The 26522-nt window shown below is 44.0% G+C and overlaps 1 protein-coding gene and 1 non-coding gene across 4 annotated transcripts in view; both read left to right on the forward strand.

Moving 5' to 3' along the window:
* Positions 1–26522, forward strand: part of SAMD4A (sterile alpha motif domain containing 4A) — a 210715-nt gene that overhangs the window by 76616 nt on the left and 107577 nt on the right. The window lies entirely within an intron of this gene.
* On the forward strand, positions 15139–15246 carry LOC132670510 (U6 spliceosomal RNA). The gene has a single exon (XR_009606746.1). It is a non-coding gene; the product is annotated as a U6 spliceosomal RNA (small nuclear RNA).

The raw sequence follows: 26522 nt of genomic DNA on the forward strand, positions 1-26522 counted from the left end.
TTCTGCAGTTGTCTCATGATTTGATGAGTTATGGTTTGCTGAGGTCTTTAGGGGGAAGGAAGGAGCCAGAAGAGAAAGAGAAGCTGAGTGATAAGAGTATTCAAGAGTGGGACGGAGGTTTTAGGAAATGGGAAGTTACAGGATCCTGTTTTGGAATGGAGGTGCTGACCCAGGGGAGGAGCATGCCATTCTGGTTATGGTGTTGTTGAAACAGAAAAGGTGTTTTTTGAAGAGACTAGTGTAGTATGAGGGTGATCGCTGGGAGAAAGGCCCACACTGGAAGGCTTTGGTATGTTCTCAAAGAAGGGAGAAGGTAGGGAAAGCAAGAGTGGAAGATGGAGAGCTCAAGGTTTAGGAGGGTTCCAACAGAGCACATGGGTAGAAGTCAAGCTACAGCATGACTTTGTGATGTATAAGTCAGTTTTTGCCTGCTCCTTGTGCATGGAAGCATTTTTAGGCTATTTAATCTAATTTTTATGCCTCAGGGTTGAATAACAGAGTGGGAAGTGTTGACTTAAATTGTTTTTTCAAGCAGGCATAAATGTCAGAATTTAGGAGAATTGTATGCTGAAAAAAGAGTAGTTTATTTTAGAAGAGGGAACTTTTTTGTAGTTTTCTCATTTGCCTATAAGTATTTGTCACACATAATCATCTTGCCTGCTTTTATAAATGTAGGATTTCCATTTACATGGAAATGTGTACTTCACATTTTTTCCCATCAAAATGGCCAGTGTTGAAATATTCAGTATTCTAGTTTATTCTTGTTTCTAGTCTGTACAGGCTTTTAACCGTTAGAATGTTTGCTATTAAAAAAAAAAAGCAGGATTTTCTCTTATAGTTACTGACTTAAAATGCACCCACAGGGCAGTGGAAGGGGTTATGGAGGACCCTTACTTAGGGAATGATTATTTCAGAGAGAACTCTTGTAGTTTGCTGATTCTCACCTGACAAAGTTGACGGAGAAGTGAATGCAAGTCAATTAAGTCCTTCAGACTCACAACTTTTATCGGATAAAAGACTTGGAATAGAGGGTTTATATATTGTTTATAGATAAATCTTTACATCACGTATTGATTCACCAGTCCATCCTGTTCCTGAACCTGTAATTAATAGCTGCTTAAATAGATAAGATTAGAACTCCTTCCATGAGTCCCGATCTAGTGCTTCTTCCCTTGGAGCATTTGTTGGAATGGCCCCATTGTCAGAGGTCTTGGGGCACTAATTGGCAGGGACTCGATCTTGTCCCCCTTTGTCTCCTCAGAGTAGCTCCTGCGACTGGATTACACTTACGTCTCGTGGGTTGGCAGTAGGGAAGAGGACTTCCTTCCGACACTCGTGCTCAGGCAGCTGTTTCTCTTTCTCCAAAAACACCCGTTTCCCCAGCCCCCAGCTGGTTCCTCCCTGCTAGAAGCCCAAATCCGCCAAAGTCACTGCTCGACCAAGTTCACCCTGTGACAGTACAAGTTACTCCGTTGCCCTTTCCTCCTCCTAAGCTTTCCCGAACATAAGCTTTTATCCTCTCTGTCAAGAGCTTACTTTGCCATCTGGTTTCCCTTCCCCCATAAATAATCCATTTTTCCCCCACCAGACTCCCAGGACAGAGGCGTGCCCCGTATCATATGCTTGTACTGAGCATTCTTTCAGTGCTTTTCACTTGCTTGACCTTTTAGTTCTTTTCTTTCATCCCTATCAGGATCTCCAAACTGAGGTCATGGAAGGTCAGAGTTAAAAACGACATTGACTGAGTTGACTGAGCACTTTTCTACAGAAAACCGAGCACCGCGCTTTGTGGGTATTCGCAGAAATTTTGCCTAGTCTGCAGTGACCCTCGCCACACATTTGCTTCACTATTTTTGTTTCACGGTTTAGAGGCCCTGGTGATAGGAGGGAACTATAAATAAGAACAACCCTGAGAGTGATAGGATGAGCTCAGATGATCCTTAACTTTTTGGCCTTTCTCTTGGTTTAGAATTCCTCAAGGCCTATTATAGTGACTTATTTCACTTGACTCAGAATATCAGGGGTTTGGAACGCCCGAAGTCACTTACAGAAAGGACTCATGGTTAGGCTGTTTGTCCACTTGCTGCTTATTGAAATATCTTTTATTATGATGCTCAAAGTAAAGAGAGGGTGAAGTGGGCACTAACTTAATGATATTTTACAAACACGTAATTGCACTTAGGGAGTTTAACATTACGTGAGTCGTAACACGAAGTGACTAAGTTCTCCACTTCTCTTTTGCTTGACAAGTTCAGCTGTCATTCAGCAGATTTTCTCCATGGGAAGTAACTTTGTTCTTTCTAAGGATGAATGAGTACCTTGATACTAATGGTTGGTGTGTTGGAACTTAAACGTATTAAAGAGTTAATTCTTTAAAAAAACTTATTAGTAGACATGCACTACCCACAAAGAGATTTTGAAAATAATCTCTTCTGAATGGTGACTATGATATGTAGTCATGCAGATATCTTATTCTGAGAGTTCCACGGTATAAATATCGAATCAATCTCCTTTAGTAAGAAATACTCTGTGCATGTCTCTCTGTGTCTACGTATATATTTTGCAGTGGCAATATTTTCATCATCGAGTAAGCCTGTGTCATCTTTCTTTGACCCCTGACGGCATCCGGAGTGTGGAAGGGCCACTGATATTTCCTCATAAACAGAGTCGTAGGCTGTGGCTTTTACACAGACATCCGAGGAAATGCCATTGCCACCGCAGCCCTTGCTTGCCCACCGTAGTAATTGCAGTCACCATCCAGAACATTATTCCTTGCGGCTAATTCATCATGCTCCTCTTTGCTTCCCTTCCCCTTGCGAGGGCTTGGAAGATAAATTACACTCAAGAGTTAGAGTTTATCCACAAGGTCACACCACAGGTTGAAGAAAGAAAACCAGAAATTTGCACAGCTACCCTTTATCTTAATTTCTGGCCCGTGCTGAACCTCTTAGGATCTATATCCACATCATATGATGGCCTGAAACTCTCCGTGTTTCAGTCGACCAGAGAGAATGGTGGCAGTTTCATTTCCATTTGCATGTTTCCTGGCCATATAGTAGAAACCATAAAAGAATGAAATGGTCAGATCCCTAACCTTTCCATTTCTTTGCTTTATAAATGAATAACAGTGATCTAAAAGTGAAAGAATGTAAAAAAAAAATAAAAATAAAAAAAAAATAAAAGTGAAAGAATGTAGCTAACCAGTGTCATTTGGGATCTTCTAAAGTAGTACGGAAACTCTGCATTCTTCAGACCAACTTGTGGCACGCCAGCACATTCCTCTCCGATGAGGTGGAGGGATACTGGTGGCGGGGCTGGGGTTTGGAGGGCTGGGGCGGGAGCTGCTGTTTAAAAATACATTTAATTATATTCCTTCTCTGCAGTAATATTGATACCATTTTTAGCCCATTACAAATACTGTGATTTTCATTTAAGTCATGTCCATTATCTTATTGACCTAGTTTTTATTTTGTAATCAAAATGTTCTATTTCTGGATAGGTTAGCCCAGAATCCTTTTTTTTTTCTTTTTTAAAGGTTATGGACCTTTTGTGGAGTTTTGTTTGGTTTTGTTTTGTTTTTCTGTCATATCTGCATATAGATGGGCTGCCTCTGTGTTTGCTGTATTAGGGAAAATGGTACAGTATTGCTCTCTAGAAGAGTGAGGCTTTTCTCTATTTAATTTGGCAGGATGCCATGGGACCTTACCTCTGGTGACATTTTTGGGAAGCAGATGGTGAAGGAGCTATGAAATTCTATTACTATCCAAAATGAGAGGTAGGGGTGCCTGGGTAGCTCCATCGGTTAAGTGTCTGACTCTTGGTTTTGGTTCAGGTCAGGATCTCACAGTTGGTGGGATCGAGTCCATGTTGGTTGGGCTTTATGCTGACAGTGTGGATCCTGCTTGGGATTCTCTCTCCCTCTCTCCCTGCCCCTCCCCTGCTTGGCTCTCGCTCTCATTCTCTCTCTCTGTCTCTCAAAATAAATAAATAAACTTAAAAAAATGACAGGTAGAGGTCTGACTCTTTCTTCCCCTTCTTTCTCTGCTCTTTGGCACTTTCCCTCTTTTCTCTACTCAGAGGATTGAACTTCTATTAGACCTTGCCTTTTCTCTGTTTCTTCCCCTCCCGTTTTCTTCCTGCTCTTTTCCTTACCTTCTCTTGCCTGCACTGTAGGCCCACTTCTTCATTTCCTTGCTCTGGCCGGAAGCTCACTCTGGGGAGACCCCCCTAGAGATGCCCGTGGGGTCTGTTCTACCAGCTCATCTTTCATCAGTGTCTAATCAGGACCTTGAGACCCCTGAGGAGCACTCCATGTTTCCTTTCGGTATTATTTCTCAGTGTCCTTCTAGACATGAAGGTACCTTGCTCTTTCCTCCAGACAATGACTAGAACTAGAGAATGTTAGGATTTAGAGCAACCAGACATGTTATTTTGCAAGTGAGGAAGGATAAGACCAGAGAATTATTTCTCCTAAGATTCAAGGGGAATTTAATGGCACAGCCAAGTCAGCGACCCCATCTCCTGCTTTGGGGGTTCTCCTACTTTCTTAGCCAGAAAGTCATATAGATGTGGTGCCTGGTTCCTTTTAGCACTCGTTTCTCTCCATCACCATCAGCCTTCTCAAATATTTTCTGTGTAAATGTATTTTAGAGGAACTGAGTCTTTAACGTGACACTTTTCTTGTCAAAAGAAGACACAAAAGATGCAGTGCAGTAACAGGAGTCTCTCACTGAGTTGTTAGGGATTTTCTCAGGAATGGTATTTTGCTCCAGGTCATTTCTGTTGATGTATTCATTCCTAAGAACCGGTAGATGACTATGACATATAATATTTGAGCTTGAACTCCTTCCTGCCTAACTGGAGTCTCTCTGTTAATCAGGAAACCACATTTAAAGCTGTGTCCTGAACTCTGCCCAGCATGTCAACTTGGCCAGGAAGGATAGGGAATTCCTACTGGTAGCAGCCACTGGGGACCAAGGGAGTAACTAGAGGTCAGATAGGGGCTTAGCAAGGAAGCCACTGGCAGCACAGGGTACATTTCAGCCACTGGGATTGTCTCTTGTTTTCTGAATTCCCCCTGTGGTTGAGGTTGGACAAAATCCAGGCTATCAGTCCCCTGGGCCAGTGACCCTACGCTTTGGAATTTTATGATCTAACAATGTTTTTAATTGAGGAGGCTCAACATAGGGTTGTTAGCTTCTATCCTGAGAAGTAAGGATGTTAAAAAAAAAGCAATAGCAAAATTGCCATGTAATGTTATAGTCCTTTCCTGAAAGAAAAGATATTTTAATACCAGAAGTAGGAAGAATATAATCTCAGAATAAGGGACCGTCCTCTGTACCATACCCATACAGCTTCCGGGAAAACTCCTATTGTATTGTCCAGATTTTTCTTATTTAGCCACAGGCCAGCATAAGTTTTGTCCCAGAAGCAGTGTTGGTGTGTGATACGTGGACTCCACAGCCTTCCTTCTGGGGCTGGTAAGCCCCTGCCGCTGTGTCCAGGGAGAATATAGAAGGATGCGTGAAGAACATGGCACAGAGAACAACCCATCAGTGTCTGACACAAACATAGTAAGTGCTCAGTAAATGAGCACTTTTACTCTCTCTTAGAGAAGTGAATTACACTAGATGACTATTTCAGGTTGGATTTCAAGGGACACCGCTCTTGTTTGGCTCGCTTTCATTGTGGACTAGGGTCTGATCTTCTGCTTTATAGATCTTTAGTGTGATTTCATCAGTTGCCTCATGGAAGGTTGGGAAAGACTTGCACTTCCTAAGTTCACAGGAGGCTAATCCATAAACAGAAATGCCAGTTCATTATTTTGCAGATAGACAATATGCTTTTTCAGGGACTGCATCAATGGATGGGTCTGCCCAAGTCCCATGGCCTCCCCACAGCGGGGGAGGGGAGGGGTGAGTGCTGGGGTGGAGGCAATCATGGCATACACTGTCCTTGTTTATTCACTGAATTTATTCCAGCAAGCTGATTCAGGTAGAACCCATTTTATTTCACTGGCATTGTTTTCTCTCTTTCCTTTGGACATTCCTTTTCATTGAGAGACAGTAAAGCATAATGGTTAAGAGCAGAGGTTCTGGAGCCAAAATGGCCACGTGAGAATCCACACACCTACCAGGTGTGTGACCTTAGGCAATTCATTTGACCTCTTTGTGCTTTAATGTTGTCTTCTGTAAAATGAAGGTAATAATAATTGAATTTGCCACATAGGTTTGTTTTGATAAGGAAAGGAGTTGATACATGTAATGTGCTTCGAGTGTTCGGCAAATAATAAATGATCAGCAAATATTTATTATTTTTATATTGTTGAGGAAGCTAGTTTTATGGTGGGACATGGAAAAATGAATAAAAATTAGATTGCAAGATTTTAGATTCTAAAGGGTTAGACTTTTTTTGTTTGAGAGAGAGAGAAAGAGAGAGAGAGAGGGTGCAAGTGAGTGAGGGGCAGAGAGAGAGAATCCCATGAGGGGCAGAGAGGGAGAGAGAAAGAGAGAAGTGGGGCTCACCCAAAGTGTGGGACTCATGGTTTTGTTTACTGGAAGCAGGGCTCAAGCTCACCCGATGTGGGACTCGAACTCACAAACCATGAGGTCGTGAAGTCCAATGCTTAATGACTGAGCCACCCAGGTACCCTTAAAACGTTAGACTCTTACTCTTAACTTCCCTTCCTATAGAATTCAGCTCTCCAGTAATCTTTAGTTTCTGTGTTTTTTTAAGTAATTAATTTTTTTTTTATTTTTAAAGTTTTATTTATTTTGAGAGAGAACGAGGGAGGGAGGGCCAGAGAGAGAGAGGAAGAGAGAGAATCCCAAGCAGGCACCACACTGTCAGCACAGAGCCTGATGCAGGGCTTGATCTCATGAATCACGAGATGATCACCTGATCCAAAATCAAGAGTCAGTCGTTTAGCTGACTGAGCTACCCAGGCGCCTCTTTAGTTTCTGTTTTTACCCTTCATCAATTCAGTAGATTTCCATGTCACATCACTGTGTCTAGATTGTTTTTCATTGATGACATTTTTGGTTGGCTATTCTCTGTTGACATATGGAGAGATACTTTGAAGCTGTCAACAGCTTTTCTCCCCAGGATACTTGTTTGGAGAAGCTTCTGTTCTTGGTGTGGTGGACCCCTCTCAGGGTGTCTTCCCTAGGTCATCCCTTCCTGGCCTTTCCCCCTTGAGTTTGGACTTGCCTTATTTGGCAAAGGAGAGGACCTCCCTAACTCAGCATGAACCTCTCTGCTGAGATACAGCGAGGTGCTGAAATACTTGCACAGATATCTTCTAAAATAAGTAGCAAGAATTATTAGTAAAGCTGATTCTATGACTACCTTTTTATGTGCTTTTTCCTGTTTTGCCAAGCCCACAGGGCAAGGTGACAGATAACCTGATTTTTTTTTTTTTACCATTTCTCCATTCCCTGGAGAAACTTAACATCTATTTTCCAGTGGAAGTCAATGCCACATTGACTGGTACTCAGGATGCCTTTTATAGGAATGTGTGCATTCTGTTTAATCTATACACGTGTCTAATCATACCTGTAGTATGATCATTTTTCAGTTTCTTCACTAAACTCACAGTGATACATTATAGTTAATAATGGCCATTAAAATATTTTACTGTAAAACATTCCAGATACATTGGCCACTGAAACAGACTGGTCCACCCACCATCTATCTGTGGTGTAATAAGAAACTGAAACTGATAATTAGCTAAAATTTTGCCTCCATAAGTAACACTACCATGCCGCTCTTGTAGAAAGAAGTTTCTCCACTGCTCTGTTACATTCCCATCCCTTAAAGTGCAGGTTTTCTCCCGATTCCTTTCTTGCTTTCCAAGGCAGCTAGAACTATGTGTGGGCTGTTTGTCTTGCTTGTTTGCTGCCAGTCAAGGTCGGAGAGATGCTAGGTTTATGGAGGGGAAGAGCAGAGGTCGGCTGGAAGCGCTATTTCTAGCTTTGTAGTCAAGGTTTTTTTTGCTGAGAGCATTGCAGCCTTACTGTCAAAGTTGTGCTGGGTTCTCTGCTAAGGCGTAGACACCTGTCTGTCCTCTGCAGTGGTACAGTCACATCAGATGACCACCAGTTCCTTCCTACGGGCCAGCTGCACCAGTAGGACAGTCAGCCTTGCAGAGTAAGTGACAGTTTCAGGAAGCTTCCTGTGAGGACTGTTGAAATGAGCCAGTGCAGAGCCAACCTCCTTTCCACCTATCTCTTGGAAGTGAGAATGTCCTCTTTGGGTTCTACTTTGCAATTCTGTACATCTGGATAGTCTAAAGATTGCATGGTGGGGAGATCCTACTCATCCCAGGAGCTGAGGACCTACAGAGTGAAGATTCCTTTAACAGGTCAGTTCAATGTTAGGAACCTAAAGTTCCAGGACCTTGAGGTCCAGGTTCCAGGACCTTGAGGTCAAGAATATTCTTTAATTGAATCACATGATTCGATGTGAGAGGAGCTTGAAGGGAAGGTATAATTATTTAGCTCTCCAATTAATCATAAATGTTTACCTAGGGCCACAGAACTCCCAGACCTCCTCATGGAGGCTCAGTAAGCCCCTTGTGATCCAGATTCTCCGGCAAGGCCTCAGCCAGCCCGAGATTCAGCCTCCTTCTTTGGGCAAATGACTGCCAAGTCCCGTCTCCAGGTAGCCTTCATCCTGACAGCCCTGAAAGCTTGTTTGACATTCTGCTCTGGGTAGGTAGCCATCTGGCCCTACTGCAGTCAACCTACCCACCAACAAGAGTCTCTTCCATCCAGCCATTGCCTACAGCCTGACCTCTCTGTGCCATTTGTGACTCTACCCTCTTCCCATTGCAATGTCCTTACTTTTCACTTTTGTTTCCACTCTCACATCTTCGAAGATTACATTCATTAGAAGAGAAGTCAGACTGAGGAATTAGGAGTATGCCCTGGCTGGGTACATTTTATGTGCTGTGGAGGAGGTAGAGGATGAGCAGAATAGGGGCCAGGCTGGTGCTTAGAAAAGGATGACACTGGGCAAGCCACCTGGCTTCTTTGAGGCCTGGTTCATGCACCTGTAAATAGTGGATGCCTCACTCACGGGGTGCTTGTGAGGACCTGATGTCACAAGTGACGAATCAGACAAGGAGATAAATGAACCTGAGGATCCAAGCATCCAATTTATCTTTGCCTCTCTGGGTTATAAACAGGAGATGTTCAGGATTGCAGGTCCGCATTTCTGTGTCTGTTTTGGGGTCCCTTACGTGACCAAGAACATGGAGAATGCTAACATTTGTTCAGCACACTGGAGTCACCCAGGTACCTGGGCTGTGCTCGGCTGCTCGAGGGTTGAGGGGATCAGTATCTCCACAGGCCTGTGATGCTTTTGAGATGTGTCATAGTTAGGAACTCAGTCTCACAATTCATGAGAGACCTGCCAACTTCCCTGGTGGTACCCATTCTTATCAGGATCCATTCTTATCATTCTTAATCACACAGAAGTTTGGGTGTATCGGGGGATTTTTTTGGTGGTGATGTCTGGTTGTTTTATGAGCCTTCCTTTATCTGGACTGTGAATAATCAACTGATGAATCCTTATGCCTGTTCTCATTCTTCAGCAAACATTTCCAGGGGATGCTCTACTTGGTGCTTTAGGGTAAGAAAGATGGATAGAGCACCTGAAAACGAACACACACACACACACACACACACACACACACACACACACACAGAACCCAACTGTCAGAGTACCGGCTGCCTCTGGACTCTGGAAAGTTCCTTTGGAAACTTACCTGTGCTGCATCTCCACCTGGGACTATGCTTGAGACGGCCTCAGCTCCCTGTATAACAACACCCTGGGACAGAGTTGAGGTGGCCTAGTGTCATCACTGGGGGGTGTGCCTGGGCCTGGGAAGAGGAAGTGGGGAAGTGAGCCAGGCCTGCTCTAGAAGTCCCTTGTCAGTCTGCCTTCCCCGGTCCCAGGGTCTTAGCTAATCTCATTTTCCAGGCTTCACCGCTATCTAAGCTCTTCTTTGGACGGTGCTGTGTTGTTCTCGAATTACCTTACTTCCTTTTGTCCTCATAGGAACATGGGATGTAGATATTATTTTTATTTTCTCCATAATTAATGGAGGGAACCAAGAGTCCTCTGAGAAACTGGTCAACTTGTTCTGGAAAGTGATAGGCTGGGGACATAAGGCCAGGCCGTTGTCACACTGTCATCCACATCTCTCTAGGGACATTCACCCCTGCACAAGTTTTGCCACAGGTGTCTTCTGTTTGCAAAGAACAAGAGAAAGTTCCTTCTACTGCTGAGGAGTGTTCCTCGGGAGTTTGTGGGAGCAGGAGCCCAGGGGGCTGTAAGTCTCCAGGACTGGAGCAGCACTGTCCAGGAGGACTGCAGCTCAGCAAAGCGAGGAGACACCTTGATCCGCTGGTGGTGGATGTGCCAGTCATCACGACTCACTCTCCAGTTCGGCTAACTTAGACTTTCAGTGTGCTCTGGATGGAATGACTGGATATAACATCAACTTAAGAGTTTTAAAAAAATGTAGAATCTCGTGATGTCTTTTTTTCTATTCTTTTAATGGTTATTTATTTTTGAGAGAGAAAGCACAGTGGGGGAGGGGCAGAGAGAGAGAGAAAGAGAGAGAGAGACAGAATCCAAAGCAGGCTCCAGGCTCCAAGCTGTCAGTGCAGAGCCCGATACAGGACTCGAACTCATGAACTGTGATATGATGACCTGAATTGAAGTCGGATGCTTAACCATCTGAGCCACTCAGGCACCCTTCATGATGTCTTTTAGTAGCACCCCTCTTGACCCACATTTATAAAGTAAGCCATTTTATAAAGTGAGATCCTTGCACAGTTTTTCACCTGTGACTTTGAACGGCTTATATCAAACTTGAAATCCAAGCATACGTGTCCAATCCTTTTCGCCACAGAGTTGTTTGCCTATTAAAATATGCATTTGTGTGGGCAGACACTGAAAGCCCAGGTAAGCCAACTAATGACACAATATTTATATCTCTTTTTAGTCCTCTGAAGGGGTCTTTTCCCTCTTGGACTTGATCAGCAAACTCATGTCTCATGAGTGGTAGGAACATGAAAAAAACAGGAGGTACAGCCAACTTTGAGTCAAACACCAGGATTCTAGACTTCAGGCTAATCACTTTTTTTCTTTTTTTATATATAAATTTTTTTTTAATTTTTTTAACGTTTTTATTTATTTTTGAGACAGAAAGAGACAGAGCATGAATGGGGGAGGGGCAGAGAGAGAGGGAGACACAGAATCGGAAGCAGGCTCCAGGCTCTGAGCCATCAGCCCAGAGCCTGACGCGGGGCTCGAACTCACAGACTGTGAGATCGTGACCTGAGCCGAAGTCGGACGCTTAACCGACTGAGCCACCCAGGCGCCCCTATATAAATTTTTTTAAGTTTATTTATTTATTCTGAGAGTGAAAGCCTGAGTGGGGGAGGGGCAGAGAGAGAAGGAGAGAGAGAGATGGGGAGAGAGAATCCCAAGCAGGCTCCACACTGTCAGCATGACACCTGACGTGGGGTTTGAACTCATGAACCATGAGATCATGACCTGAGCCCAAGTCAGATGCTTAACTGATTGAGCCACCCAAGAGCCCCTCACTTTTTTCTGAGCCTCAGTTTCCTCATCTATCAAGCAAGGTTGTAATAATGATACCACACAAGGGTAGCATTTGGAAGTGCTTTATAGATAGAGACGTGTGATTCAAATCTTATCTTTCAGTCTATATGCATTTTTATACCAAGGACAAGGATCTACATTTACTTGCCTTATGAGATTAAAACAATATAGAATAAAAATTTTACATACCTCTACTTCAGATACACAATGTACAGTCTATAGATTTCTTTGTTGTCATTTTATTACTGCAAAGTTCAAAGCCCCGCCCTTGGTGTCTATCATACTCCCAAGTCTGTAGCTGGTTAGTCAGGTGGTTAGGACACAGCACCGATTAGCACATAAGAGCAGACCACTGAGGTAGACCATTGGGGAATCTAGCCCAGTGTTTTCTATTCTGTGAAGATTGCTTCCATTCCAATCAAGGCCAGCATTTGGATCATCTATCTCTTCATTAACCTCAGTCCTGTGGTTAGTGAATCTGTCGTGGATTCATTCTCTGTGCATGCAAGTTAGCTTCATACTATTCCATGGCCAAGGGTCGCACCCAGAGCCTCTGCCAGCTGTTTCCACATGTCTGCTATTGGTTGGGAAAAGGTTGGCGGGAGACTATGTGTGATGCATGCAACTCTGTCCTCACTAATGGAAAAATATGTTCAGATGGTCTGAGGCATCTCTGTTTTGTCTGAGGACAATCCCTTACATGGACAACTGTGTACTAGGTGCCTAATGCTATTTATCCTCTCAGGGAGCAGAATTACCAGGAGTGCAGGCTAGCTAACAAGAATAGATGATTGAATGCAGTGCTTTATTCACTGTCGGGGGAAAGTAATAGGCATTGAGATCAGCGGCTGCCATTCTTACAAAGAAAAGCAAGAGCAAGGGACTGGGGCCCTGAAAAGATGGTCAAATAGGAGCGACTCTCAGGCACAAGGACATTCAGGGGCTTTTCTGCAGCCACACGTGGCAGTTCTCACCCTGGGGTTCTTTTTTTTTTTTTTTTTAATTTTTTTTTTTTAAAGTTTATTTATTTTTGAGACAGAGAGAGACACAGCATGAACGGGGGAGGGGCAGAGAGAGAGGGAGACACAGAATCGGAAGCAAGCTCCAGGCTCTGAGCCATCAGCCCAGAGCCCGACGCGGGGCTCGAACTCGCGGACCGCAAGATCGTGACCTGAGCTGAAGTCGGACGCTTAACCGACTGAGCCACCCAGGCGCCCCATCACCCTGGGGTTCTTTAAGTATGCCTGTGACCAGTGTTTTCATCACTAAGATGTAGATGGAGAAAGCAAGCATAGTTAAGTTAGGTGATCTATTCAGCCCAGCAAAATCATGGCAGATTGAAGGACGCCTGTGGATCCTTTGCTCCATTTAGTCAGAGACTTGACAGGGTTGGAGGTGGAGGTGGATGGGTGGAGATCCGTAGTAGCTGAGATTGAGGCTTGCTCTTTCTCGTGTTCTCACCAAAAGGGTGTGTGGTTATTGAACATATTGATGGAGACCCCTACTGGCTGGGACACTTATTGGCGTCCCACAAAGTCCCCAGGGAGAGTCCTTGAGGCTACTCTTCAGCTCCCTCTGCACAGGCTGTGGAGCTGCTGATGGACTCGTGGGTCTCCACACCCCATGCCACCCCCAGGAGGTCTTGACACCAAAAGGGATGCCCTGGGAAGGGCTGCCAGAATTTCCTGTGCTGCTGGGGCAGGAATCCAAAGGTCACAGACTCTGCAAAAGCACCGCCTTTGTTGCTCAGTGGAAGGCCCAGACCACAGGGGTCCGAGTTAATTGGCCACCCTGGGGAAACAACTCTATTGAAGTTGGACATAGCAGGATAAAGGAGAAGTGACTGAACTGATTAGGAATGGGCTAAACTGAAGCGCTAAGCTGTCCCAAATCCTTCGTGGAAGGAAGCAGGATGTAAATAATAAATCATAAATAAATAAAATGCAAGAGCTAAATAAAGGCCCTTTAAATATGCCACCCCTCACAGCTGCTAGTGTTGCAAAGTGGCCACAGAGTGGAATTGGCCAGTAAGGATGACTGTGGGCTCTCACTCCTTGTCCCGGGGGCTGGATTCAGCTTCAGATACTTTTCATCCAAAACCTGTTTATCCAAACCCTATATAGCAGTGATGATGAGTAAAATGATAGACTGGGGTCCGAAGTAATGAATCAAGGCAACTAAGCCAATTTTTCAGTCTAGCTGGAATTTTAGGGATTAAAGATTTTCATCAAATTATCTTCAGATACAGTGTGAACCTCCATATCTCATGAAGCACCATCAGATAAGTACGCACACTCACACCATAGATATGTATATATACCCTTATAGACATATACACACACATATGTATATAACTGAAAGGCAGAATATATAGTATATATAATATAGAAGTATATATATACTTTAAAATATATAAAAATATATAAAATCTGTACTTTATATATAATATATATTTTACATATATTTATACTTTATATATAAATATATATTTAAATACATATACTTTACATATAAATATAAAATAATAAAAATATTTGTATATGTTATGTATGAATATAATAAAAATATAAACTATATTTACATATATATGTTTTAAAGTATAGGTGCTTATATAATACATACTTATATATACTTCTATAATATATATTCCGCCTTTCAGTTTTTCTCTGTTTGGTCAAAAGCACCACTACTTTTTCTTTTCTGTTCTGTTTACAGCAGTGTTACTGCATCTTATGAGGGAGTTTATCCAATAGTCTATAAGATAAAAATTGAGCAGACAAAATTACCCTTGAGCGCCTTAGAAAGGCATCAGGTTAGAGACTAACCTACAGTTCCTCCCTAGGGCCAACCTGATTGGTTTCTTCCCCTCCCGCATGAGAATAGATCATTAGCTGTTTCTTTGGTTGAGCCTCAACTGAGATTCAGAGAAGCTCCCTGGGTCCATCTCCAGTCAAGCATGTTCCCTCCTCCCCCGGCAAGCGTAGCAGATGCCTGGGTGCCCTGTGAGGCAGCTGCTATCCATGGACCCTCCCACTTCCCCGATCAGTGCAGTCAGAAGCCAACTGCAAGCTGTTTGTTCCCAAACCTGTTTACACCAGTTGTACTTTTTCCATTTAAGACATGTAACTAAATATTATGTAAACACATGATATATGAGTGTGAAAAGGAGAGGTGTTCCTATGAAGCTACACCGTTGTCTTGGAAAGACTTGTCAGTGATGAACAGAAATTATGGGCAACTTAAGTATAAACAAGATAACACTAAAAGATTGTGGGGAAAGTCATAAAAATCTAGGCGGACTCTGCAGTCAGATTGCTTTTCAGCTGTCTTTGGATTTTGTATCTTCTTTAAAGAAACTGGAACCTGAAAATCATAACAGATTTCTGGTTTATACAGGAAATTGGGAAATTCCAGACAGTGGACCCATCTTCAAAGACAAGGCATTGCTCCTGTACCGAATCCGTGAATGAGTGCACACTCATTTATATATCTGTGAACATAGTGCTCACTTTGGCAGCACATGTACTAAAATTGGAATGATGCAGAGAAGATCAGCATGTCTACTGTGCAAGGATGACACATAAATATCTGTGAATATATAATAAATATCAATGAATATATACATACATATAATGAGAGTATCATTTTTATGATTCCATGCTTTAACCAGTTTTTTAGACTATCAACCCAGTCATGTTGAATTGGAGAATTTCTCTTGTGGCTGTGGTTTGCTGTGTAAAATACACCCATCCACTAAGCATGTCAAGATGCTTCTCTTATGCAGATTACAAGAGAACTGAGCCAGGCTTGGGTGAAAGCAGCTAAGGGACATCTCCCTTAGCATGTTCATCAAGGGCCCTTGTAACAGGGGGACACTGTAGGCAATACTGTTTACACAAGCTCTCTGACTGCATTCACTAACTTTCTCCCACCCTCTTTCTCTCACCTCCTCTCTTTTTCTCTCTACATCCCTCTGCTCTCTCCCTAACCAATGTAGTCTCCCTAACGAAGAAGAAGTCTACATTCTTCTAATGGAGAAACCATTTGGAGTTGAACAACAGTATTTTTCAAAGTACTTGTTTTCAAGAAAGATCGTCTTTGGCTTAAAAAGATTTGAAGTATTTATTTATGTGAACCCAGCACACACACACACACACACACACACACACACACACACACACACGGAGAGAGAGAATTCCTTTAAATAATGAGATCATGAGGTTTATTAATAGGTGAATTAATTAGATAGTTGAGGAATATACCTATTTCTCATGAAGTGAGATCAGGATATAATGCAAGAAATCTTATCTGAGATGTCCTAAAATCCAATGTGATTTAAGGTTATTTTCTACCCTCTTTGGTCTAAAACGTTTTGGAAAGACCTTCCACTGTCTCTGTGCTCTGTCTAGACCCTATATCAGAGTACAAACAACTGCAGGAAAAACGTAAGAATGCCTGTAGATACTGGACATGCTAACAGAGGTATCTGAGAGCCCTCAGGAAGAATAATATTTTACCATGAGGTGGTTGTTGTCTTTAGCAACAACAGCTGTATGAATGTGCTTTAATTTTATGCTAACGTGGAATGCTTAAAATCATAAAACAGGTATGATTATTTGGTTCCTATTCACCCAGGGAATGCAGATCCCAAAGATAAGTGTGCCAGAACATGAACTTCGTGGGAAAGCATGAATCTACCTACCTCCAACACATAAGAGACCGTCCTTCATTTCAGTAATAGCTCTTAGGGGGTTAATTTTGATTGTGAGGGTATTTTATTCTAGCACATAAACCAGATGCTTCTCTCAAGTTAGTGGGGAACAACTGATGGCTGCCAGATTAACTAGAAAGGAAATGTTTCTCTCTGCAGTTCTGGGCAATAATGCAATTTAATGGCATTTCACCTGGGTGGACTTTTAAGATGGATGTATTTGTCTTTTGCCTCTCAGGGCATAGGTCCAAATTTGGAGCAGATGGTGGAAAAGATGGATGGCCACAGAGATCTCCAGGTGAAATTGGTTGGATGTCCGCAATCCTCATTAATTCCTGGTTGACCATCATCCATCTCGATCTCTCTGACCCTACGTAATGAACTCTGATTTCCGAGGATTTTCTGGGTCTAGAATTACCAAAATGTGCTGACTAAAATCTGAACAGATTGAAAGAAGAACTCGCCTGATATTTCAGGCTTTTGGAAGAAAGGGGATGTCTCAACCCCCTTTCTGGTCTCAATAAGAAATCTTGTTGTTCTGACTTTGAGCTAGTGGGTTTCTTTCCTGGTAACGAGACACAACTGGGCAGGGTATGGACTCTCAAGCTCAGGGAGTGAGTTTAAGAGACAGATTTTTTCCACTGTTGTTCAGGTAAAAGAGAGACTTTTTTTAAAAATTATTTTTAGTTTGTTTATTTTAAGAGAGAGAGAGAGAGCATGCAAGCAGGGGAGGGGCAGAGAGAGGGAGAGAAAGAGAATTCCAATCTGTATCGCCAGTGCAGAGCCCATCGCAGGGCTCAAACCCACGAACCATGAGATCGTGACCCAAGCTGAAACCAGGAGTCGGACGCCCAACTGACTGAGCCACCCAGACGCCCCAGAGTTTTTTGGTTCTTAGATTAAGTCTGACGAGGGACTCATCCCTCATGACCAAGCAAGACTGACAATGATCACCCAAGCTGTGGAATGAGGTATGAGAAGAAGCAGATGATTGTGGGGAAAACCCCAGAAGCATTGTTCTAGTCTATGGAGGTAAAGAGGGGACCCCCAAGATCAATGGAAAGAGGGGCCCATGGAAAGTACTAGAATCAGCAATGCTTTGTGGATTTAATTAGAACAATGCCTATGTGAACTTCTTGATCGACGGCCTGATATTCTCATTCACTTCCACGTTAGGGTAGGTTTATTGCCATAGTTGTTTTTGCTCATACTGAAGACTCTCCTGCTAACCAATTTGTATTACTGTTATTTTTTATTGCATTGTATTCACCCCCATTCTGAGCCAGATGCCTTCCATTTACAAACATGGTCAGAGAGACTTAACTAAGAGGACAAATGATCCCCATTTAAGATGAGAATTTTTTCATGTGTGACTGATAGGGTGATCAGGTGATAGGGTGCCCTTTGGTTATCATAGACCTAGAGATACATATGTGCCCCCACATGTTGGAGGAAGGGAACATACCAGCAAACAAAATCTGACAAATCGCAGATGCTTAAGACCATAGAAGAAAATGCCCAGGAGATGTGCACTTAGTTTTAAGAAAAGCTAAGTAAGTGTGACGTTTTCGATGGGCCTTTTTTTCACTTGAACAGAATGACAATATTTTACTAGTCAACCAAGACATAAATCAAGATTTAAACCAACTACTCACCTTTCATGCTAAGCCTAACCTCAGTAGTTATTAAAAATAAATGGGATTTAAATAGATGTAGAAGCACCTATTTTATTTCCAATTTCACGCTCTTGTATTTTGCACTGCGGTTTTAGATCTGTTTGTGAAGGCTGATTGGGGCAAAAACAGCCCTGAGAGACAGCTGGGAAGGGAACAGGCTTTCAAGTCCATGACAAAGTCCTAGGCTCTGGGTTCAGCTGTTACCAACTCACCAAGTGACCTCAGCCCAATTTCCTCACCTTGACAGTGAAAACAATAACGCTGTCTTTTAATGGGATGCAGTGGTATCTACGATTGGCACCATTGGTGGCTTTGGGCTGAGTCTGAGAGGAGGTGTAACTCTCCTGTCTTCCTCGGGGACTATAAGCCAGGGATCCAGGTCCAGGGAAGGCAATGGCTTTATTTTCTCCCTACTCTACACAGCAGTTACAGTTTCCAGTTACCCCACATCATTCTGACTAGTGTCAAGGAGAGGCACACACCCTTCCCCCACATCCTGACATTCTACTGGATTACCAGCTCTCTCTCTGTTGTATTCTTCCTGCTCACCTGGGCAAAGTCTCCAGAGGCCCCTCTCTTTGCTGTCACCTGCTGTGTGTTTCACTAATAACTGACTTCCAGGTGAACAGTAATGCTTCATTCACAACTGTTCTCACACGCCATTACTTTGCTTTCTCGAGAATGTTTACTAAGTTCTTACCATGGGCAGGCACTGTGCTTACACTTTGCTGTGTCATCGTCTTGTGAACATGAGAGAACTGTGAGTAAGAGGTGACGAGCATACCCCAGCCTGGGCAGCTGTCCCGTGGGGGGCCTGCCTCCGGAGCCCAGGGACCCCTCCCCCACCTCTGAGTCTTCATGCCTGCCTTGTGCATTTGTCTTCCAACTGTTTGCTCTCCACCTGGTCCATCCTGCAGGCCACCACCACACGTGTCTCCTCATATTGCCATTCTGACATTTTCTCCTCCTCCTAACCTGCCCATTGTGTTGCACACCAGCCCTCCAAAAGCTGAGCTCGTCTGTTTTCCCCAAACCAGTTCTCAGCTGCCACCAAAATGTGCTGTTTGCTAGTTCCCAGATACACTTGAATGTCTGCACATTATCCCTCGTCCCCTCATCTCCATCTCCCAACGTCCAACCTTCCTTAAGGGCTAAGCATACATTCAGAGCCCATGATGCCTTCCATGACTGGCCCGACCGGAGATCATTTCTCTCCCCTCTGCGTTGTGGTTCTTACTGTATCATCACTCAGGTGGCAAGGCGTGTGGGGCCTGGCTGGGTATTATTGCTTTCTGTTGTCAAGATCTCTAGAAGGATCTTGTCCTTACAGGTGAGGGCGCCACAAAGAAGTTAGTGGCAGTGCTGGGGCCTTAGCCCCGTTTCCCGAAATCCCAGACTGGTGGTCTTTTTCTACCATAGCTTTTTACCTTCTGTCCTTCCTTGGAGGACAAGGACGCCACCCTGTCTATATTCAAAGTTTATGTGGCATCCAGGGTAGAATCTTGTGTCTAGGGGATATTCAATAAGTAGTTATTGAAAGAAAGCAAAGGAAGGAAGATAGGAAAGGAAAAAAGACACTAACCCTTACATGGCACTTTTGTTTTAACTTAATCCCCTTTCCAGTCTACTCCCTTGAAATCCCTGTGAAATAGGTCGTTATTCTCCACCACATTTTACAGGTGAGGAGACTGAGGCAAGAGAGGCTAAGTAACTTGCCCAAGGCCACAGCTGGTAAGTGACAGGGTGAGGACCTGAACCCAAGGAGTCTGGCTCCTGAGCGTGAGCTCTTCTTCTGCCCTGTTCTGCTACAGGATCATGAAGGACAGACAGACAGGGAAAGACAGAAGGATGAGCCTCAAATCAGTGCTCAAGACAACAGAACAGAGGACATTTAGATTAGCCTGCCATATTTGTCTTCTTTCCACTGAGAAGAAGCACCACTGATAAGTCAGAGCAGTGGCTGGGCTACAGAGTTTGTTGCTACTGCCTGGATTTGTTAGAAATTGATTGCTGTGAAACTCCCTGAACACAGTGCACCCAGACTGCCTGCCTCATATTCTAGTTGCTAGAGGAGGCTTAGCCAAGGGACTGTTAAATAGCTCACATGATCCCGACCCAGAGTCCCTTATCAAGGGGGGAGGTTGCCACTTTCTCCCCAGATGCTCCCTTCAGCACACGTGCTTTCCATGGAACGCTCCCTTCAAGGGAACAGTCACAGACTTGAAATCACCATGACTAGGAATGAGTAGCAAATGTGTCAAGTGTGGCTGAATCAAGCTGATAAAGAATATTGAATGGGGGCTTTTATCCTTAGAAGCATGACTCTTAATGTGGTTGGTTTTTAACCAGGCTCCCAGTAGCTATTAGCATTTCTGCTCACGATAGTGCCCCTCTCCCTTACACACAGAAAAATCTATCTTAAATGTATTGTGAACTTTAGAGCACATCAGTGGAAGTGACCTATCATTCAGGAGCATGGAAGGATGACTTTGTCAGCATGGAGAGAACACTTTGCACCCAGAATCCTAGAGTGAACGCAATACCTACTCCAGCTTTGATGAATCACAGCTGAATCATGTTTAAGTGTGTGCTTCATTTTGAGGGATTCCCTTCTTCCTCCTCCTCCCTCCTCCCCACCCCTCCAGGGTGAAAGGCATTGCTCTTCCTGTGCAAAACCATTGTTTACACCCGAGACCACTAAAATGCTTTTGTGGCAATGTTGTGAACGCATCAGGTGTTTGTTGTGGCCCAACTAAGACAACTTTATAGGTTAATGAAAAATGATTTATCTTTCTTCTAAGCAGAACATTGAGTTCACTCTCTGCCTCTTTGACTCCAAGCAAATCTGTCTGGCCCCTTCCCTTGCCCCCCTCCCACATCTGCACCACCCTCTTGTATATCTCATGGTATGTTTTAATGACTGCAGGCCTGTATGTTCCTAGTAATTAAGAACTCTGAGCAGCGTGAACGTGGGTTACAGTTCATCTGGTTTCTTGGAAGGACTGTGTGTGCGAGGTAGTTTTTCACCTGAAAGCCTAAACCAAAGAGAGAGTCCAGGAAGCAAAGAATGAATGGACCAGGTGACTTGCTTTTCTTAGCTCCTGGGAGACCGAAGGCATTGCTGTTACAGTGGACAGAGCCCAGACCGACCCTGAATGCAGCAGATCTGGGTTCACGCTTCTGTGTTGTGTTTCACCAGCTTGTGACCTTGACCAGATGAGTTAGCTTTTCTGAATCTTGGTTCCCATCAGTGATATGAGGGTGAGAAGGCCTGGCCTGCAGGATTATTGAAAGGATTGCAAACGCTGGATGTAAAGTGCCTGGCACTGGCATGCAACCATTTCTTTTCTTGTAATGTTTATTCATTTTTGAGACAGACAGACAGAACATGAAGGAGGTGGGGAGGGGCAGAGAGAGAGGGAGACACAGAATCTGAAGCAGGCTCCAGGCTCTGAGCTGTCAGCTCAGAGCCCAAGGCGGGGCTTGAGCTCAGGAGCCATGAGATCATGACCTGAGCCAAAGTTGGACACTTAACAGACTGAGCCACCCAGGCATCCCTGCAATCATTGATAGTAGTTTTTGTTATTATTTCTGCTGTTGTCCTCACCGTCATTGCCACTGCCTCTGCAAGTAGCTCTTGTATACGGCAAGAACCAAGGGGAACTTGAGTTCTGTTGCTTCTCATGCACACAGGACACAGCTTTATCCTTCCAGGCTACCTGCTTTCCTTACCACAGCAGCTAAAATTGCTCCAAAAACCCTAAAAGTAAATATAAAAACTGCAACCACATAGGGGTAAGAATAAAGAATGACGTTTTTCCTCACTCCAGCAGGGATCCCTTGCTGAGTGGGTACCTTTTTCCTTCCTTGTTTACTTCCTTCTGCCCACGAATATTGACAGGTACCCACTGCACATGTGCAGGGCTCAGAGGTGAGCCATAGGGGCCAGAGTTTAATCACACGTGGATTTTGTCCTTGAAAAGTTCATCATCTCCCAGAAAAGAGGTAGGACCATAAGAGAGACACTACTAAAGGGCTGTGGAGTTTGGGAGGAGAGAGGTTTTATGAACAAGGCAGCCTAGCATCACGAAGAACATAAATTTGGGGGTTGGACCATTGGGTTCAAACCTTGGCCTTGCTACTTCCTCGTTTGGGCTACTTGAGCAAGCTTGGTCACATCTCTGTCTCTCTGCTTCCTCATCTTTAAAATGAGTATAATAGTATCTACCTCTCAGGGTTGTTGTAAGGATTCAGTGAGATGTGTAAGGTGCTTAGAATAGGTATGGATTTACCCTTCAAACGAAAGTGGGCAAAATGGCCTTTCTAGATGGAGGAGAAACATGAGACAAGGCAGAGTCTGCCCTGAGGTATAGGGTTGGAGAAGGTGAGAAAGGGGGAGCAGCAGCTTGAGATGAGATTATGGATGCTCTTGAGTGGCAGGCTAGGAACCTTGGACTTTACTGAAAACGTGAAATGTAATCCGTCCTCTAGAGTTCCATGGTCAGTGTGTGTGAAGCCAGAATCTGAACCTGTCTCAGGGTACGTCTCTACATTTCAGTTGCAGCGAACCTGGCAGTGAACCAGATGCCAGTGGGCATGAAGTCGAAAGTTGGATTAACAGGGCTCAACACATCGGCCTGAATTGATACGTCAGGGAAGATGTGCAGCCGAGCCCCAGCAGGAAGCGAAACCGTGGAGCAGAGGGAGGGGAGGTGTCCTGGCATGGGGGGAGGGGACAGGAAATGTCATACCGTTACCCCATCCACTGCTTCCTTTTTACATTACAGATTTTTTTCTTTAGGGGATCGTCAGCTGTTTTGTTTTTGTTTTTGTGTGCTGTTTTGTTTCTTTTGAGCCTTGGGTTGCATGCAGTCATGTTGCTGTCTGTGCTGGGGTGGTGGGGAGGTGGGGATGAGTAAAGCTGACCTCAGGAGACTTTGTTTTCAGTGATCGACACATGTCACACTTTGTCAGGATGCGGAGGGTGTTGCCTTCTGCCTCCCCCTCTGTGCACCGATGGCAGGTTTCTGTAGGATCTCAGAAAGGGCTGCACGGGGTTCACAGAGCCACTGAGAGGATGCCCTCTTATCTTGGGATGTGTCTTTAAATGAAAAATTGGAAGGTCAGAATGCCTTAGGTTTGATTTACTTTCGACTTTAGCTATGACAAGGCTATCTTCAATTTTAAAAATAATCATCCAAGTTATTATGAGAGAATAATCTTGTTTTTAAGTCTTTAACTTAATTTATTGCTTTTAAGTGTTATGGGGACGTAGGGCAGTTCCCACATGGAAGTCATTTAAAATTCATTGTGGAACAAAGTAGTATACGGTAAATCTATGTATGTACCAAGTCAAGATCAATTACCATAAAACGTCTGTGTGTAGCATGGGAACGGGGAAATGATACAGTGCAACTCTAACGTGATCTGTTGCTCTGGAACCCACCATGCATCTCCCCACACAAGTAACTGGGAACGAGTTACCACCGTGTCAACACTTGGAAGCATGACCTTCTGGTCCAGGCCGCATTTCTCCTGCAGTAGAGGCTCACCCAAAGAGATCTTGAATGATCTCCAGAGAGGTGCCTGGGCCCTCTCTCAAGGGTTCCTTGTGAGCTAGGGAGATAGATGAGCACATTCATAAATGATGGGAGGTATCTGTTGATTTAGGCTTTAAAGGCATTTTTGTTTTCATCCTCCTCCAGTGTCTCTTTATTAGAGCATTATATTGCAGTCTTGGAAATTATTAGTTACCCGTCATATCCCTGCTGAAGAGTGGAGTTCGCCCCCAGCTGTCTGATAGCCAAGCCACACCAACTTCAATGGGAACTGCACATGCTTGTCCAGAGGCAGAATTTGGCTTTTAAACTTAGGCCTAAGGGGCCTGTTTAATATATTATGTAAGAAAGAGTGAGGTCATATAAACAGTCGTGGCTCCTACCTTGAACCAAAAGTCGTCCTTATTTGGTGCTTCCAAAGTTAGAAAACAATACAGGCAGTAGAAGCTCTCTCGGGATCAGTGAAGAAATAATGGCTGCCTTGTTCTAGACCAGGGGTTTTGTGACAGTGTCAGCAAAGCAGGCTGCCTGCTGCTTTTAGCACTTGAGGTTTGGACTGGTTTCATTTACCCCCTCAGTCTGCTTAGAAGGAACATTCTGGAAGTCCACTGAATCCCCACCTGCTGTCAGGATGCCCAGGCATCATCGGGGGTAGGGGGTCTGCCATGGGACCCTGGGCCTTGGGTTCCGAGGTGAGGGTCAGGAGCGCTGCAGCACCTGGGAGGGAGCCCCACAGCCCCGCCGCTCTGCAGGACCCCTCGGCAGCGGAGTCTAAGAAGACATAGCGTTACGCTTCTCTTGGATCATCATTTTGGCTGAGCTAAAGGTAGATCATATTTCAGCCTTAAATAACTGTCTTCTGTCTGTGTAAACAGTCACGGCCATTAGTCTTAAACTTCAAACCTCAGCCCATGGATCTGGATTGGTTTCTTTTTCTGAGCCATAACTCTGGAGGCCACTCTTCCCTGCTCTCTGAAGCGTCTGCTGCCTCTATCTGAGCATGAAGCCTACTCTATGAGTCGTAAAAAAAAAAAAAAAAAAAAAAAAAAAAACCCATGCTGGGACACACATAATTAAAGGGGGAAGGGAATGAAGAAAATTCATTCACTTCTCCTTCCTGGGACCTAACTCCCTTTTAGGATCCCGCTTGCATCCAACGAGAAATGCCAAAAGATTAAAGCATGGCGTTCTCATTCTTCTCCATGGGAAGAAGAGGTTATGCAAAGGAGGCCTATGTCCCTGCAGAGTGGGCGAGAAGCCTGGCAAGAGGTTTGTCTCATTTAAGAAGTAAATACATTCAGTGGAAGCAAAGATGTTGCCAAGTAAATGTATTCCATTTTTAGGGAGAGAAGGGCAGGAGTTTTGCTGTTCCTTTATGTTGCTTTTAGATACACATTTCTGCGTGAGGTTGTCTAAAAAAGTAAGAACGCAACAGCAGCTTGTTTAAAACTTGACCTCTTCAGCACGCCCAAGGATTTGAGAAACAAAAGAAGGCAGTGGGTAATTGATTCTGTTCTCCAAAGGCCCATCTTGACACTGAACGGATCCTGGCTTGGTTTCTACCATACAGGTGTTTAGTCTCTGCCAGCAGGAGGACACAGATGGAGTCTACCTTTCTGCAGAAGTCTTTAAATGTCAAAAACACGAGGAGGAAATCCATTGACACTTCTGTCACCGTGACAGTGCAGTATATCCCTTAACGTTGATAGTAGCCATGCCCCAAATGACACTCAAATCAGCAGGATGGGGAGAATTTTAAAAGAAGGCAGAGCATCCATTACCATGGAAAGCAGTTCATTTTATAGCCAGGAAGCCACAGAATCTTCTGAAATTTTTTTGCTTGAGGGCTAGACGTTAAACTTGTTCCTTAGCCACATGTTAGGTCTGACTAAGCAACAGTGTAAGAGCACGAGAATCCATGCTTTCGCAGTGGAAAGCTCCAGATCCTTAGTTTGTTACTAAATGTAAAATTTAGGAACTCTGTGATTTAGTCAAAATGAATGCTTCTGTAGCAATTCAATGGAGTTGTCATATCAAATTAAGTTTTAGGAAGTTCTGTCTGATAGGGATATTCACCAATCCGGATCCCAACACGGTGTATGCTTGCTGCATGTATGAAAGTGAGGCTAGTCACCCTATGATCTAAATGAGGTCACCTTAATTGGCCTGTTTGAATGCTTCTATGAGGACATTAGAACCCCAGTGAACAAGCAAGTAGCCTGTTAGGAGGCAGATCTCATGGCAGAGATTCCTCGCTTGCAAGGTTTAGAAAATTGAGTCCTTTAGTAAGCATCTTGCACAGGCACAAACCTTAACTAAATATAGAGGGCTAAAAGAGAATCCTTCCATGGGAGGGCTCCCTTAAATTAGCTCAGTTCATCTATTCATCTGTGTGTGCTGACTCGTGCCTAAACATTGGAGGCCAAATCCAAAAAAAGAAAAGGCAAGCCTGTGGCTCAGTCCTAGGAAAAATGTAGAACAACTGAGTATAATCCTGAACAGGGGAGCCAATGAGAAGCGCAGCAGGCTCGTGCTGGAAAGAGGTGTGCCAGCTCCTCGTAATCACCCTCCCTAATTAACTTCACAGTGTGGCTTTGCAAGTGCCTGTGGCATATTCAGATTTCTCCATGTATCGTGATTCTTCCGTTTTCAAGTCATTTCATGATCCAGGTTTCAAACTTCAGATAAAATCAGAAGAGATGTTAGCCAATGATGCTTTCAGTATTTCCCCCTTACCAGACTTCCCAAAATATACTCAGATATTTTTTAATAGATGACGGCGTTCTAGGCCTTCCTCTCTTGAATATGGGAACGACTCTCAAGGAAGAAGAGGGCTAAAGAGATTTGGAGTCCGATTTCCATAACTAGAATGGCACAAGGGAACATGACAGAATGTGGGAGTCCCCACATTCTCAGTGTAGAGCCCTGCGTAATGCATTC

Source organism: Panthera onca, chromosome B3 (assembly GCF_046562875.1).
Source record: "Panthera onca isolate mPanOnc1 chromosome B3, mPanOnc1 haplotype 2, whole genome shotgun sequence".
Taxonomy (NCBI): Eukaryota; Metazoa; Chordata; class Mammalia; order Carnivora; family Felidae; genus Panthera; species Panthera onca.